Below are 12,622 nucleotides of genomic sequence, written 5' to 3'. Positions count from 1 at the left end.
ATGTTGAATTGGACTATGTGAGGAAATGTAAAATATTTTAAAAGTAAAAAGGAGGTTGTAATGTGAAAGAAAAGCAAATACACCTTCGGTATCCAAAACCATCTTGCTTTTGCAAAGGGCCTGATATATTCAGGCTTAACTATTTGTAATATCATGACTCCAAGACACTTCATGGGAGAGATGTGCAGATTCACACTATGATTGCACTGTCTCTGGCGCTTTGCTGAGCCGCGGTCACAGGGCTGTGCTGTGGCTGGGTCTCATATCCATGCTCCTGCCATAACACTTAGGATCATAGCCAAGATACACCCCATAGCAAGATCCAGGTATGTCAAGTAGAGGATTAGACATTAGGTGTTGGATAGTGGCACCAGGCAATTTCTTGGCTTGGCTGTAAATGGGACAGTCTCACTCTGCTAGATATAAGTCAGTGTCATAAACTGCCTCAAAACTGTGCATTCAGGTGGGCTCAATATAGTTTTTTCCTCTTACCAGAAAACTTTTGTGGCTGCCATTGGTCACTCCTCTCATCCTCTGAGTCACCTGTTCTTAGATTTTGCCATGTGGTTTGAACTGTGTCCCTGAGACAAAGTATGGGAGAAATGGGCACTTCAAACAAGGTGGAGTACCCAAGTACTGAGAGCATGTGAGCTGTCTTGCTGTGTGGTTGATCCATCTGAATTTGACTGAGAACTAAATACAGACTATTTATTTAAAATATACTTATTGAAATGAAGTTGCAACAAAATACAAAGACAAACCTTAGGCTTTTAATAATGATGGAGAATTTCCATATCTGCACCCAAGCTACCTTTCAACCCTCACTTAGGTCTAACTGGAGCTGTTCTTTGTTCACTTGTTTGCTTTCATTGCCTTGTGTCTGCAGCATCCTTTTGTTTCTTCATGTCCTGAGGAGGAGGAAAGAAGCACAGAATAAAAGTCTTTGCTAAGATAGAACACCTTTGTTATCCTCATTTATGTCTTACAAACCTTGACCTTTTCATTTAATGTTATCTGACTCTGGGACACTGTGTGACATGGGTTTTTTATTTCTATCTTGCTCTCTTCTGTAGAACTTTTAATTAAAATTTCAATCGTATAGTACAACTAGCACATCCTGTCTCCAAGATGCTTCTGAAGAGGCTTCTGAAGGTACAGTGGTAAATGTACATTTGATAACTGTGAAAATATAAATGCACAGTATTCTCACTAAATTTGTAACTGCTATTACTAAGCAGTTAATATATAAAAAATAGCCAGCAGGACTAGGGAAGTGATTGCCCGTCTGTACTGGTGAGGCTACACCTCGAGTGTTGTGCCCAGTTCTGGGTCCCTCAGTTAATGAAAGACATTGAGGAGCTGGAGCGTGTCCAGAGAAGGGCAATGAAGCTGGTGAAATGCCTAGAAAGTGAGTCCTGTGAGAAGCAGCTGAGGGAGCTGGGTTTGCTTATCCTGCAGAAAAGGAGGCTCAGAGAAGACCTTACCCCTGTCTGCAATTAAGGAGGCTGTAGCCAGGTAGGTTCAGCCTCTTCTCCCAGGCAGACAGAGACAGGACAAGAGGAAATGCTGTCAAGCTGTACTAGGGGAGGTTCAGGTTGGACATCAGGAAGAATTTCCCCACTGAAAGGGTGGTCAAGCATTGGAACAGGCTGCCCAAGTAGATGGTAGAGCCACCATCCTTGGACATGCTCAAGAAATGACTGAGCATGGGACTTAATGCGATGGTCTGGTTGATGTGGTGGTGTTTGGTCAATGGTTGGACTCAAGAATCATTCCTGAGGTCTTTTCCAGCTTTAATGATTCTGTGATTCTAAGGACAGCACAAGTGGGAAGACAGTGATTATACTCATTACAAGCCTGTGCCTTCTCTCATAGTCAAAGCATATTTTAGTGTTGATTCAAGACACAATCCACAATGCCTAGGCTCAGTTCTAGTAGGTGGTTTGCTTTTATTCTGAAAACCTAAATTTCCTTGGCCGGTTATTGTCATTAAAACTCACTGGACGGGTGCTCAGCTTACACATACATACTGCAGGGAGGTGTTAAGGAGGTGTTATTCTATCTGACTTTCTCCTGTAGGAGCTGGAGATGATAAATGCTCTCAGGGATCCTAGCAAGTGCTGGGAAATGTTGTCTCTCTGAGGCTTGTAGTCTAACATCTCACTCCATGAGATAGGAGATTTAAACTCCTCTCACTGCACTCCCAGGTTCAGTTTGCTGACTACTATGAATACAGTTTTTAAAAGACCAATGGTGTGCTCTGCAGGAACTAACAATAGACACCTGATGTGGCATGATGGCTTCCAACAGGAGCCAGGTCACCTTAAAGGCATTGCCTGAGCTGTGTGACACCATTGTTGATCAAAAGTCTTCAGATTTTCCCTTCTATCTAGTGGATATCAGAGGGGAATAAAGGCATTATGGTTGCCAGTTCTAGCACTTCTAGAGATAACTGTTTTTCAGCTTGAAACACTAGCAGTCTAGGCTGAAGGCTGTTCTGCAGATTGCCAGAAGTTCTCAGGAGTTTTGTTGGCACCCAGGGACTAACTTAGATATAAGCCTGTCATAACTGTAATCTTCTCAGCTGATCATATCTCTGAAATTTTATCCAGAGCATGGAATACCCCTGCAGTGCATCTGGGCACTGACAGCCTTTTCCTGGCTATTCCAAGCTAGAAAATGTTTTACACCATAGTATTCACTCAGAGTAGCCTTAAAGGATGAAAGACTCTAGAGTTGTATAACTTTTTGGCAACTATCAGAATATAGGCATTCATCAGTCACTATTAGTCATCAAAACATTCAGCCTGGTGATCTCCAGGAACCAAAGCTCCAGATGTAGTTTGCCCGGATGTACATGTTGCCAGAAACCCTACTGGCAGAAAAACCCAAGTGAAAAAAACTGACATGGAAATGAAATAGTTGGTGCAATGAAGGAAAAAAAAAAAAATCTGATCAAACCAAGCAGGTATATTCTATACAAAGAACAAGTGGATGAGAGATCTCAGATTTGCCTTTCATATTCAAGGAATGACGCAAAGCTGTGCACAGCAGACACACTTCTGAAGGAAATGGATGGAGATTTTTGAAAAGAAAAAAAGGAATGGGATGACCTTTCATACCTTTTTTTCAGTTCCTACCTCTAACTTATCTCCTTATTTCATTATGTGTATGCTCCCATTCAAATGGTATACATAATTGTCAATTCAGCTGTTTTAACAAAAGCAGGTGTTCTTACTCTCTGCTAGACAATTATTAATGATTCAACTAGATTTGGAAGCAGCTAGAATTCTGTCAGTTTCATTTCATTTGTGCTGAATCAGTCCAAAGAAACCCATGAAATAAAGATGCTTAGAGACAAAAAACTGGAACAGTTTTTGTCATATTTTAGTAGGATTTTGGTCTGAACCTGAGTGTCTTTAGAGCATCATCTCTATAGTTATAAGAACTCCTTTGTATGTGTCTAGCAAATATCCTTTGAAGGAGACCACTGAAAATACAGATTTATTCCTCTAGGTTGCAGAGTTGTCCTAGCAAATAGCATTATTCAGCAGAGATAATTTAAAGTCAGCAACTGCCCAGCTATTCAGTGTATTGAGGAAAGCCTTTCTGTTGCAGAATTCTCAAAAAATTTGGACTTCTCCATGTATCAGTTTACTCCTTCCTGGCTGGGAGACTAAAAAATTTACAGTTGAAACTGTACTGGTGGATAGTCATCCAAAATTAATTTTAAAAAACCAAATTAAAATTAAAACAAACATTTAAAAAAGCCCACCAAATGTCATTGTCAATGACCTGTTGCATTACGGATTATTGATAACTGAAACTCAAAGAAACCCCGTTGTTTATGGCAACAAGAACTAGGCTAAAATGTAGAGGGATTTCTCTTAGCAATAGCAAAAAACTTCAGTCTGAATCCTCAGCTTGAACTGTAGGGACACTGAACCCTGACTCTCTTGATAAGCAAAATTTCTTGTTTAGAAGACTTAAGTTTTTGTAGACACAAGGAAAAGTAACTTGGGAAGAATTAACAAAGATGAATTAGTCATTTATTTGTATCAACAAAAAATTAAAGGTTTTATCTTTTGTTTCTTTGCAGTAAACATTTTACTTAGTTTCACAGCCATCACAGCCACAGTACTGCCTTCACCTATTGTAATTTTGTGGTCACTACTGTCATTCTAGCTAGCCCTTCTCCCTATTTCACTATCAGTGTTACACCACACCAACATCTGGGAATTCCTTCATTCACACAGACATGTTGCTGGCTGATAGGAATGCTCAGCCTTACCCCATTTGTTTCATGACACAGAGAATTCACAGAGCCATGCTTCTCTGTTCAGCAGCTTCAGCTCAAGGTATTTATTTCCCTCCAAAGTCACCTCCATATTTGTTCATCACAATCTTGAAGGAGGTCTATAATTTGCAGGAGTCTTATAAAAAAGTCCTTGCTCCATTTCTAGTCTAATCTCTTTTCTACTCTGCCTCCATTTCAGCATGAGCTTCCAGCAGTTATGTAGGTAATTCTGGATAGAAAGCTCGTGCAAATATAATCATATAATCAGTTAGGCTGGAAATGACCTCATGGATCACTGAGTCTAATCTTTGATCACACATCACCGTATCAACCAAACCATATCACTAAGTGCCACGTTCAGTCATTTCTTGAACACTTCTAGGGATGGTGAATCCACCTCCCTGGGCAACCTCTTCCAATGCTTGCCCACCCTTTTAGGGAAGAAGGTCCTCCTGATGTTGAACCTGAACCTTCCCTGGCTCAGCTTGAGGCCATTTCCTCTTGTTCTGTCTCTGGTTGCCTGGGGGAAGAGGCAGATCCCACCTGGCTACAACCTCCTTTCAGGTGGTTGTAGGGAGCAATAAGGTCTCCCCTGAGCCTCCTCTTGTCCAGGCTAAACAATCCCAGCTACCTCAGCCGTTCTTGTTCCTTGTATGTCTCATTCTCTAGACCCTTCTCCAGCTCTGTTGCCCCACTTTTCCAGCACCTCAATATCCTTCCTATGATGAGGGGCCCAGAGCTGAAGTCACACTCGAGGCGTGGCCTCACCCATGCCAAGTACAGGTGTAATAAAAGCACTCAGGTTTTCTCCCTGTTCAATAATACTTCATAAGCTTCTCATAGGTGGAGCTTGCATTCGTTTTTGTCTCTGTTTACAAACACCAACTAGAAGCAAAAAGCCTTTGTTCCTTTAAGGAAACCAGATAAAATATAACTAAAACGTAACAGATAACCATTCTATTGCTCTGTGTTGAGTTCTGGGACTATTTTTCTAAATTCCAATCAGGTAATGGCTATGTGATCAGATAACAATGTATTAGATCCAGTTTATTCAGAATATGATGCTACTTGCCTTGGCTCCAAGAGTCACATGCAATGCAAATTTTAAAATGCCTCTCAAAATTAAGCTGTCCTTCTGGGTTAACAAACCCTTTTATTTATGAAAATCTGTTTAAAAATAACATGAATATACAAACACCAGTTTATCTGTCAACCAAGGATAGGTGGGTAGTTGAGGCCCAGATGAGCAGTCATGCTGATTGATTTTCATGGCACACACTATCAAATTTCATATGTATAAACACCAAATGATTTTCTGAGGCAGAACATAAGTCCCTTAGGACCTTTACAGTCAGTGACTTAATTTTGCATAAAGAATGTAACAGGTGCAAATACTTGGCATAAGGCATGTCTGAATATTTCTAAAGCCAGTTCAATAATCTTGGAAAGGGGCATGAAATGGAATAGTTCTCACAAAAGGAGTTGTCTGTTTCCAGAACAAATATTGGTACACATGCCAGAAGTAGAAACACTTTCATTTTGCCCTGCAGCATTGTCTATCCTATGTATCTTCCAAGGGCTGGTTCTCATGGTAAAGAAATAAGATGCCAGAAATTTTTTTGCATAGCCAGATGTGAATTTAAATTTTGTAGTTCTCTAGTCTGTAGTATTTCTTGTGGAAATGAGCTGTATTTATCTAAGTAAAGTTAAAATAATTTATTTTTAATTTCTTCTACTGGTAACAATTTTGTAGTTAAACACAACAAAATGCAGAAAAGCATAAGTGTAATTTAAAATGTTTGGTTGAAAAAACTTGTATAAGATACTCATGGTTCAATGGTTCTAATCCATGTAGTCACCACAGCTATTGCAAAACATTATTGGGTTTTGTTTCTAGTAGAAATACTGCAGCAAGCCACAAAGTCCCATAGAGGTTGTACACGGTAAAAGTAATTCATCAGGTAACAAAATATCTCCTGAACAAATGGTAATCCAGCCTGGTAATGGTAATGGTAAACCATAATTCTGTTTTAATCAAGTCTGGTCTCATATAATTTCCTGGGAGAATTTATAAATATGACACTATGTAAAAGCTTTGCTGAAAACAGGCCTAATTCATAGAAATCTTTGGTCGCGGTGCTGTTACTATTCTGTACTGAATTCTGAATAGAAGTTGAAGGTGGAAAGTGGGACCTACACAGACATCAGCTCTTCACTGTGGGTTCATTGCAGTTTGTGTCTCCAGGCAGCGCAGAATAGCTTAGAAGATGAAGGGAGAACATAGAGCCCTTAAGGAAGTCAGAACTGAGGCCTCAGTTTAAGATCAAACTCCCACATGGATCTATAAAGCACCTGGGGGCGGGCTGTGAGGTCCCCTGGGAGAGCTGTGGAAGGGAGACAGTGCTTTGCTGAGAGCTGTGTCTCGGGCTCAGAGCAGTGCACGGCTGGGAGAGCCCAGTAATTTGTGTTCACTGTGCCTCCACAGCCACACTTGTTGACCAGGGGCTGAACATCCTTACTGGAACCCAAAAATGGCCTAGTCGTGCTGATTAACCTCCACAGTGAAATGTGGTATAATTTAGGATGTATTTTTCTGACTTCCATGACATCAGAACCCTTCTGATTTTGTATATAATTATAAAAATGTCTCTCTGACTTGTTGCTGAAAATACATGGGATGTTTTGTTTTCAAAAAACAGCATGTTCTTTCCCTCTTGTTTGTCTATTTTTGGCAGGTTTTACCATGAAAACTGTGGTGATTGTTACAGTGAAAGCTCAAGAAAGACTTAAGATTACACCCTCTAGCCTGAAGTTTTATAAAGGTATTGAACTTTTAGCTTTCCTCCCATGATTACTACAGATTCTCTTAATGTACTACCCAAGCAAATGAAATACACTACTTTTTTGTAACTGGCGCTGTTTAAGATCTTACTAGCAGTATCCACATAGTAAACTATCACTACAGAGGGAGATATGCAGCAGCAGAAAAGGGAGTAGGCACTGAAGTACACCATGCAGAAGCCTGAGTAATGGGCAAAAAATGGGAGTGTAACCTTATGACCATATTTAGTTTCCACATGTGAATCTTGGCTGGCTGAATCCTACCCCAAGTGCCAGTGAGGCCTGAGAAGCTGGAAATCTTTTGCTCTGTGCATACAAGCAAAGTCATGACTCATGCAGAAGAGAAACAGTTTTCTTTTGCAAGAGGAACATTTTTCCTTATTGACCAGGGAGACACCCGAAAATAGCTTTGCTTTCTGAGTGATTCTATCAATTCACAGCAGCACCTGGAGGTAAGAAAAACAAGAAAAGCACTTATAGCTCCAGGAATTTGCTAATTAGAAGTGGAAATATCTGTTTAAAGACAGCCAACCACAATCACTATATAAATCAACTCATTGCAGACAGTGAATTAAATTGAGTGTAACTTCGACTGTTCAATAAATTTCAAATGTCAGGCAAAGAAATTAAATTAAAGACGAAATAATAATAATGCAAGATATTTAAAATGTTGTGCAATTTAATTTGAGTAGGGAGCTTGGTGTATAATCGCATTTGCACTGGGCGTTATTTCTGATGTGTTACATTTTCAGCATTGAAAGTGATGCATTAAGGTTCTGCAGATGACAGAGCTCTCTCTATCACAGAAAGATTATGTTTCTTGGAAAGGAAGGACACTTCAGAGAATCCCAGATTAGAGGAATTTGTTTCCACCAAAGCTGTTGGAATTTTCCGAGTTACTTCAATGGAAAGTGAAGGAAGCCAATGAAAATCCACCCCGTAGTGAGAGAGAACATCATTAAAAGGTGTTAGCAATCAGCGAGCAAAGCAAACAGGACTGATTTTAAAGCTTGCTCTTTTTCTCTCCTGATTGGCTGCAGTGACCCTTTTCTTCCTGCATTTACGAGTGGCACTGACCTACAGCAGATGGAAATCAGCCCCTCACCCGTCCCGCCGAGCTCCCCAAGCCTGCGCGTTTCCCACCGGGGCTCCCTCGCTTTCCTCACCGCCCCGCAGCTCTCCCTGAAAGCGGAACCGCAGGAACCGCCCGGGCAGCAAGGCAAAGCCTTTCCCTGACAATGCCCCTTCGGTTTTCTTTTGAATCCATGGCGACGCGGTGTTTTATTTTTGTGTCTAAGGAGGGGAATTTCCACTCCGGGGCCGCGGCGGCTCAGCCGGGCCGAGGCTGCCACCTCCCGGCCCTGCCCGGCCCGAGCCGCCTCGGCCGGTCCCTATTGACCGGAACGCCCCGCTGAACAGCGTCCAGCAGCAGTGCCCTGCTGTGCTCTCTGCAGCTCATGAGGTGGCAAGGAAGCATTTAAAGTTAGCCATCATTTTACAATATGTCTGGGATAAAAATACCACAGGAAAAATCCTAATGTGAAAAATCAAAAGAAACGGACAGTAACATATCAGCTTAAGGAGACAGCTTGGTAAAAGCACATTAGTGAAGGTACTTTGGCTTATATGTAATCTGATAAAGTTTGTCAACCAATCTGTGGGTAGAAACACCCCCTCTACTTTCATTTTAGTAGGACTGTTTCAAAAAGTCATCTGTTACTGCAAGTGTAGAGGGGAAAGTGAACAAAATCCCAACATAAGAAACACGTGGACCTTTTGATGCAAGTCCTGAGGAGGATCATGAAGATAATCAAAGGGCTGGAGCACCTCTCCTATGAAGACAAGCCAAGAGACTCGCAGGTGTTCTGCCCTGAGAAGAGAAGGCTCCATGGAGACCTCAGAGCAGCCTTCCTGTACATGAAGGGGGCCTACAAGAGAGCTAGAGAGGGACTTTTGACAAGCTCATGTAGTAACAGGACAAGAGGAAATGCTTTAAAACAAAAGAGGGGAGGTTACATTAGATATTAGGAAGAAATGCAGGGCAGTTGGAACTATATTACTTTAAGGTCTCTTCTGACTCAAGACATTCTGTGATTCTATGGAAAGACTCCCTTGAGGACGGCAAAAATGAATCAAGTCATGGATTGACTGAAATCAGTAGCAGGCTTTCCACACAAGGAAAGTGCAGCCAAAACAAAATAGGGAAGGCACAAATTTGGACAACCAGACCTCTCACCTGTTAATCATTCACAGCAGAGATATAAAGCTAGAGCAAGACTGAAAAAAGCTTGCTGCTTTTTTTTTTTTTTTCCTGCCCGTCTTTCATGAAAATCTTTGTAGGGATTGAACTGAGCTAGAAGCTCCAGAGATGCCAGGTAGTGCTGTAGTAAAGATAATGCATCAGGTGAACACTTTAATACTGTGCTGTGCTTCTGAGTCTATAGGAGGTTAACCCTGGCTGGATGCCAGGTACCCACCAAAGCCTTTCTACCACTCTCTTCCTATGCTAGAAAGAGAAAATACAACGAAAGGCTCATGGGTCACAATAAGAACAGGAGGAGATCACCCATTACTGTCACGGGCAAAACAACTCAGCTTGGGGAAATTACCTGAATCTCTTACCAGTCAAATCAGAGCAGGAATGTAAGAAATAAAACTAATTTTTAAAACACATTCCTGCCACCCCTTTCTATTCTTGGGCACAACTTAATTCCTGAATTCTCTGCTTCCTATCCCCAAGCAGCACAGGCAAATGGGGAATGAGAGCTGTGGTCAGGACATATACCTGCCATTCCTTCCTCCTCTGCTGAGAGGACTTGTCACACTCTTCCCCTTCTCCAGCATGGGCTTCTCTCTCCACAGGGCCACAGGTCCTGCCAGGAGCCTGCTACAGCACAGAATTCCCATGGGATTAGATAAAATATATTTCCCAGGGGAGATAATAGTTTTACCTACTACTGCTATCTTTTGCAAGAATATGAGATCCTTTAAGGAAACAACAGTGTTCTGAGAAGCCCAGACCTCTGCATCAGAAGCACTGGTGCTGCTGGTGAGTGACCTTAGGCATTCCCATGTTTGCTCTAGTTTAAGAGGAATAATGGGTAAGAAAGCACCAAGCTTGAGTAGTTGCTGGTTAACATCTGGCTGTTTCCTTCTCCTTCCAATATCACAAAACAGCCCTAGGCCTCAACTCACCAGCTGGGTTCAATAAAGCAGCAGATCCTCTGCTTTCAAAGCCACACTAGGCACCAGGAGCAGATTGGTGACTCTGGCACAATATCTATTAATAAATAAAAGCATCAGGCTTTGCATTTGAATAGGCCCTTTTCTTTGGCAGATCTCAAAGTAATTTCTAAAGAAGGGCAGGCATTATTATCTCCATTATGGGGCTATGTTATATGACAAACTCTCAGTTGGGAACTGGGCAAGATCTTGGCTCTCCAACAAGGAACAGCTGCTCCCTCTGGTTAAATGCCACACACCAGCAGTCCTGAAAGCTTTCAGGTTCTGGCCAAGCACACAGAGTGCCTCAGCCAGATGGGCAAGAGCAACTGCTGGAAGGCTGGTCCCGTTACCCAGTTGACACTTGAGGTAGTTAAAACTTCACACAAGACTTGTCCAGAATTTCAGACAAGCAGTGCTCATTTTTAACATCGCTCACCTATTTAGTTTTTTTGCTCCCCTATAATCAGTTTTGAAATAGTCCTCACTTTTCCTTAGGCAGGGATCCAAACTGACCTGCTGTGCAGAACACATACACTTTTTTATTTGAAAATGTTCTGTTAGGGAAAGTTTTAAAACTGTTTCCATTTTGTGGGTTTGCTACAGGTTTTAGAATGTTTCTATAATGCTTGAAAACATGGTGTCCTTGCAGGAGGACTACCCTGCAGGTAGCCTGCTTCCCTTGCATGCTTCCTATGTCAAACACCATCTATACACATCATAGCTGATGTTTTAGCCATTGGGTCATGTTATATGTTAAACCAAGGACTTATTACAGTCCTTTTTGATTCTTAGTTTAAAATGTCAAGTTGGCTTGTCTCCCAGATCCCTTTGCAAAATATAAATAATGTGTATTTCCAGTTAATAGTTCATTAAATTACTTTGAGACTTACACATTAACTTGTTTTTTTAGCTAGTGAGCCAGAGCAATGCAAGCTATGGTTTACAGACCACAGCACAGGGTTATATGAACCTTTACATGAGCATCCATTAGCAAAGAGAAGAGCTGCTTCCCGGCACAGAGGCAGTTCAGAAGTTACACGTGCACAACACAAACAAGTACACACAACAAAAACAGGCTCCTGCTGTCAGATACTGGCATTCGTTGTCTCTGGCAGCTGCTCTGAACCAGATGGGAAACAGCCATTCCAGTTCTGCTGTAAGCCACATCCCAACACCAGCAGCACTGCAGCCTCCCAGGCTGGCATCTCAACTGAAAGGCAGCGCAGCAAGTGGGCAAAGAAGCCAAATCCCCCCTCCCCAGTGCCAGTGTCATCTCTCCAGGAAAAAACTGAGGCATACTTGATGTGGAGAGGAAAGAAGCAGAGGGAAGCAGGCTTTTAGATGCTGTACTTGGGAAGATATGACCACATTTGTTCTGAACACAGAGCATGTCTGGGTCCAGTGTTGACAATCTGGCAGTGACTGAATGCTGTCGAGTTCACTCAGAAGTGAGAAACAGAAGAAAAAAAAAGTAACAAGTCATCACCAAAAGCAGTAATGTCCAACCGATGAGTCAAGCCCTCTTAGTGAGGCATGACAGCATTAAAGATAAGATATAAAAGAGAGAGCAGAGGTACTGCTGACACTCAAGAGCAGAAGAGAGAGAATTGTTAGCTTATGTTTCTTTGCTTTCTTTTACACTCTCAAGACCAAATCTAAGAGCAAAAGAAGATGCTGCTTGATAGGAAGGAAATATAGTGTTATAGATCTCTGAAGACAGGGACAGGAGGAGGACAGGAACAAAGAACATAATGAAAAGCTACAGCTATAAGACATGCCTAACACCAATCAACCATTACTGTCCTGGAAAAAAGTAATTATCTGAAACATTTTTACATTAATTATAGTAAAACCAATGAAATCCAATACAGTCTTACTAAAACAGTTGGATTCAGCTCTGCCCAAATCCAGTGACATTCCAAAAAATCAAAAATCATTAATAAATTCTCAGCCCTTTGAATTAGGTGTTGGCAGTTATTTTTTCCCCAAATTCTATCATTCTGTGACCCTGCACAGAGATAAGCTGTAAACTGATCACACATTAAAAAACTCACTTAAGAGGAGAGATTTGGAACACAGAAGCCCACTTCTGTAAACTTTATGTATATCAGCAACCTGATGCTCATAAAAACCTTTCTGTTCTATAAATAAGTGTGCTTCCCTAGATCCATCAAATTACTGATTGTCTCAAGGGTATCAAAGCCAAAAAAGAGAAAGCTCATATCTTTCCCTTTTGTTCCAATTTGAGTATGTTATTAG

General features: G+C 41.5%; 1 long non-coding RNA gene across 1 annotated transcript in view; it reads right to left on the bottom strand.

Moving 5' to 3' along the window:
• The window catches only part of LOC115490941 (uncharacterized), a 208,733-nt gene that overhangs the window by 53,632 nt on the left and 142,479 nt on the right, over positions 1-12,622 (bottom strand). The gene's annotated exons all lie outside the window — the stretch shown is intronic.

Source organism: Taeniopygia guttata, chromosome 1A, assembly GCF_048771995.1.
Source record: "Taeniopygia guttata chromosome 1A, bTaeGut7.mat, whole genome shotgun sequence".
Taxonomy (NCBI): domain Eukaryota; kingdom Metazoa; phylum Chordata; class Aves; order Passeriformes; family Estrildidae; genus Taeniopygia; species Taeniopygia guttata.
Note: the sequence above shows the minus strand (reverse complement) of the source record. Positions and strands in the feature narration are given on the sequence as shown.